Source organism: Chiloscyllium plagiosum, chromosome 44, assembly GCF_004010195.1.
Source record: "Chiloscyllium plagiosum isolate BGI_BamShark_2017 chromosome 44, ASM401019v2, whole genome shotgun sequence".
Lineage (NCBI taxonomy): Eukaryota > Metazoa > Chordata > Chondrichthyes > Orectolobiformes > Hemiscylliidae > Chiloscyllium > Chiloscyllium plagiosum.
The window spans coordinates 1452689-1457956 of NC_057753.1; the positions used below are offsets into that span (position 1 = coordinate 1452689).

Consider the following 5268-nt stretch of genomic DNA (forward strand, 5'->3'; position numbering starts at 1 on the left):
TTTTCCTGTTCCCTGGATGCTGCCTGACCTGCTGCGCTTTTCCAGCAACACATTTCCAACTTTGAAAAAGTAACCAGGAAATGTTCTAAGTTGTCATAAAATCCCACTTGATGTCCTTCAGGAATGGGAACTTGCCACTCAGTCTGGGCTCACACAAGACTCCATTCTCTGTGGGAGAAGTCAGAGAGATAGATAGGAGGGAAGGATTATACGCACCTACAAGTTGATTAGAATTTTGACAAAACCTCCCAAGCTCCACCAGCTAGGTCACACACTTTCCTAACTTGTCTGACATCTGTTTGTGGATGAGCAGAAGTTTCCTTCATTTATATTGGGAAGATTGTCTTCAGTCCTCACCACAAACTCCATTCCAATCTCTGGGAATTGTCTGAGGCCGAATCAGGCTTTGCATAACCCTGGTGAAATACCCTATCCCAAGATGAGTGGCAGGGTGGCTCAGTGGTTAGCACTGCTGCCTCACAGTGCCTGGGACACAGGTTCGATTCCATCTTCAGGCGACTGTGCAAATTCCACACAGACATTCTCCCTGTGTCTGCATGAGGTTCCTCCCACAGTTCAAAGATGTGCAGGTTAGGTGGATTGGCCATGTTAAATTGCTTATAATGTCTAAGCATGTGCAGGCTGGGTGGATTAGGCATGGGAAATATAGTGTTACAGGAATGGGGTAGAGGGGTGGGTCTGGGTGGGATGCTGTTCATAGGGTCAGTGCAGACCGAACTGTGAACCATGGGCTGAATGGCCTTCTGCCATACTGTAGGGATTCTGTCTTAGTAATGTTTTTTAAAAGATCCCCCTACAGTATGGAAACAGGCCCTTCGGCCCAACCAGTCCACACTGAGCCTCCGAATAGTAACCCACCCCAGACCCAATTCCCTCTGACTAATGCGCCTAACACTATGGGTAATTTAGCATAGCCAATTCACCCTAACCTGCATCTTTGGACTGTGGGAGGAAACCCACGCAGACACGGGGAGAATGTACAAACTCCACGCAGATAGTCACCCGAGGCTGGAATTGAACCCATTATAACATTATCTAACTCCCACCCTAGACTCAGCTCATCTGCTGCTGAAACTCTCAACCGCTCGTTTGCTACCTCTAGACTTGCCTATCGGAAGACGCTGCCGGCCAGCCCCTCACATTCAACATCCCTGTAATCCCGAGCTCATCCAAAACTCTGCCTGTGTGCAGACCAGCACCAAGTCTTGTTTACCCAGCGCCACTCTATAATTCGCAAGAGACAATGAGCTATCCAGTGAAATTAAGCACAGAAGCATAAAGAGGTGACAGGTTTACTAAATTGGATTAAATAAAAAAAACCTTCCCCAACATAGGGTAAGGTGTAGAGGAGCAGAATAAGACAGAGATAGAAGATTCTAGCTGACAGCTTGTCTTGTTATGTACCAGGTTTGAGAGATCAAGATCAGTAATTTTCAACACTTTAACAAAGGATATTTTATTCTATTGTTAAGGAATAGAAGCTGAGCATATTCGCTGTCTTCTACCATACCCTGTACTGTTCCATCAATCAGAGTACACGTTGCTAGGCCCGTTTGTCTAGTCACTTACCCTGGGTCAGCTGCTGGCTGTATCTGAGGGTGACCTGAATTTGATCTAATTCCATTAGTTTTAAAATAGCTATGGGAGAGGATTGGTCTGGTCAAGTTCTAAATTGCGGCAAGGCCAATTTTGATGGTCTGAGACAGGAACGTCCAAAAGTTGGTCGGGGGAGGCTGTTTACAGGCGAAGGGACATCTGGTAGTGGGAGACATTCAAAAGTGAGTTAATGACAGTTCAGGACCAGCATTGTAGAAGCCTGCGACAGCTCAACTGAAATAAAAATCATTAAGAGAGGAGGTACAGCAACTGAAATGGGCATCTAAATTGTCCAACAAGCAAAATATGCTGGGAATACCTGAGCTAAGACATGATGTGGAGATGTCGATGTTGGATTGGGGTGGACAAAGTTAAAAAAATCACAACACCAGATAATAGTCCAACAGATTTATTTGGAAGTACTAGCTTTCGGAGCCCTGCTCCTTCATCAGGTAGCTGTGGAGCAGGACCATAAGACAGAATTTATAGCAAAAGTTTGCAGCGTCATGCAACTGGAACAATATATTGAACAAATCTAGATTGCTGTTAAGTCTTTCATCTTTTAGAATGGGTTGCAGGTTTCGGTTCATTAATACGTAAATCCCAGAACTTCTTTTAAGTCTCATTCTTGAGATAACTTCATTCTTAATAAAAAAGTTAACATCTCAGCTCTGACAATGTATTAAATGCGTGAGGTTAGACTCTGTGTGTATCCCAATCTTGAGTCAGACTGGTTCTACTTCCAAAATAGAAATTTAAGAAATGTTATATGGATTGACGGCCTGCATTAACTGCCTGCAGATTGTGTGCTTTTTCAGCATAATAGAATGTATCTGCAAATGGAAATTCACCCATAGACGTGTGGGTGTGGGTGCATGAGAGAGATTGTGAGTGTGTGCATTTGAGTTTGTAAGTGTGCGTCAGAGAGTGTGTGTACTTGAGTGTGACATAGTGTAAGCCTGTGATAGGAGAGTCAACCTGCGAAGAGAGTAATAGCCTGACAATGCATCAGACCAGCAACGGTATGAGTATCTGGGAAGTATTGGGTGCATGAGAGAGATTGTGAGTGTGTGCATTTGAGTTTGTAAGTGTGCGTCAGAGAGTGTGTGTGTGTGTGTGTGTGTGTGTGTATATGCTTTATCGTGTGTGTACTTGAGTGTGACAGAGTGTAAGCCTGTGATAGGAGAGTCAACCTGCGAAGAAAGTAATAGCCTGAACAATGCATCAGACCAGCAACGTTATGAGTATCTGGGAAGTATTTCAGGTTCCTAAAGAATCGGACGTTAGCAATAGAGTTGTTAAATCTGCTGGACTATAACCTGGTGCTGTGAGATTTTTAACTTTGAGATGAGAGATACACAAGAGACAATTCTGCCTGGGGGGTTGGTGGCGCAAGTCCTTGCAAGATCCAAGCCCAGACAATTGAAACTAGAGAGGCACCAGAACACCTCAGGAAGTGTGAAAGGGTGATTCAACTCTTCCTGACAAACAACAGTAGATGCATGGGGCAGACTTGCCTCAGTAAGACAAAAGTCCAGGTGGATACAGCACTCTGGGATAAACCAAGATTTGTAGGCCCCAAGAGCAGACGCATCAAAGGGGTTGCTGTTAAGCAAGCCATCGAGAGCCTTTAGCAGCATTTTAAGGTGAAAAAGCCAATTAATTTGAGTTTAATTTAAATAAATGTGAGGTGCTGCATTTTGGGAAAGCAAATCTTAGCAGGACTTATACACTTAATGGTAAGGTCCTAGGGAGTGTTGCTGAACAGAGACACCTTAGTGCAGGTTCATAGCTCCTTGAAAGTAGAATCGCAGGTAGATAGGATAGTGAAGAAGGCGTTTGGTATACTTTCCTTTATTGGTCAGTGCATTGAGTATAGAAGTTGAGGTCTGTACAGGACATTGGTTAGACCACTTTTGGAGTATTGCGTGCAAATCTGGTCTCCTTCCTATTGGAAAGATGTTGTGAAACGTGAAAAGATTTACAAGGAGGTTGTTAGGGTTGGAGGATTTGAGCTACAGGGTGAGATTGAATAGGCTGGGGCTGTTTTCCCTGGAGCGTCAGAGGCTGAGGGGGTGACCTGAGAGGTTTACAAAATTGAGGGGCATGGATAGGATAAATAGACAAAGTGGGCATAGGTTCAGATAAACTAGTGGGCATAGATTTAGGGAGAGAGCAGAAAGATATAAAAGAGACCTGAGGGGCAAATTTTCACACAGAGGGTGCGGAGTGTATGGAATGAGCTGCCAGAGGAAATGGTGGAGGCTGGTACAATTACAGCATTTAAAAGGCATCTGGATGGGTATATGAATAGGAAGGGATTAAGAGGGACATGCTGGCAAATGGGACTAGATTCGGTTGGGATATCTGATCGGCATGAACGAGTTGGACCGAAGGGTCTGTTTCCCTGCGGTACATCTCTATGACCTCAGGTCCTTGGAAAGTTCTGGACGGTAAGTACCCAGCCCGGCAGGACTCTGGTTATTCCCCCACTCTTCGGCCTACCTAAAGTCACGTCAGGATTCAGCAGCGACCACAGCAACTCACCCTCTGACCGGAGAGGAAGAGAAAGTCAACCCATGAAGAGAGGAGCAGCTTGAACAATTCATCAGACCAGCAACATTACGAGTATCTGGGAAGTATTTCAGGTTTCCAAAGAATCGGATAGTTAGCAATAGAGTTGTTAAAAGTGTAAAATTTAACTCTTAACCTTTGTTTTCAAATAAAGTTGCCACCTGGTTCACTGACTGCAGACTCGTATTGTGTCGTCCTTTCCTGGGGCAGGCTGAGGTGCCTGGGTAAATTAACATTGTAGGGATTCTACGATTATATAGTGTGGAAACAGGCTATTTGGCCCCACAAGTCCACACCAACCTCCCAAGAGAAACCCACCCAGAGCCATTCTTCTACCCTTTTTAATCTACATTTATCCCTGACCTAACCTGCACATCCCTGAACACGAGAATCCAAAGAGATTCTAATGAGGGGCCAAAAAATAACGAGGGAGAGAATAGGGCCTCTTTAAGGTCAGCAATTTCATCTACGCGCAGAGCCACTGGATGGGATCGGAAATGAATATGTTCTGATCTGTATTTAATGTCCAGGAAATTAAGGGGAATAAATAGTGATGTCTTGAACAGTGTCCACATTACAGAAGAGGAAATGCTGGAAGTGTTAGAACACATTAAGGTAGATAAGTCCCCCAGGACTTAATGAAGTGTATTCCAGGACTTTGTGAGAGTCAAAGGAGAAAATTGTGGGTGGCTGACTGGTGATATTTGCACCATCGACAGTCATGGGTGAAGTGCCCCAAAGAATAGAGAGTGGCTAACATTGTGCCACTATATTAGGAAGGCTGCAGGGCAGTGCCTGGGAACTACAGACTGTTGAGCCTAACAGCCGTGGGGGTTGAGATTTTAGACGGAATTCTGAGAGACAGGACCTACAGGCATTTGGAGAGGCAAGGACACATTTGGGACAGGGTGAAAGTGAGGACTGCAGATGCTGGAGATCAGAGTCAAGATTAGAATGGTGCTGGAAAAGCACAGCAGGTCAGGCAACATCTGAGGAGCAGGAGAATCGATGTTTCGGGCAAAAGCCCTTCATCAGGATTTCTGATGAAGGGCTTTTGCCCGAAATGTCGATTTTCCT

The 5268-nt window shown here is 44.8% G+C and overlaps 2 long non-coding RNA genes across 3 annotated transcripts in view; one reads left to right on the plus strand and one right to left on the minus strand.

The window, feature by feature from the left end:
• LOC122543460 overlaps window positions 1-5268 on the plus strand; it is a 70500-nt gene that overhangs the window by 28817 nt on the left and 36415 nt on the right. The gene's annotated exons all lie outside the window — the stretch shown is intronic.
• Window positions 1-5268, minus strand: part of LOC122543461 — a 66306-nt gene that overhangs the window by 17838 nt on the left and 43200 nt on the right. The gene's annotated exons all lie outside the window — the stretch shown is intronic.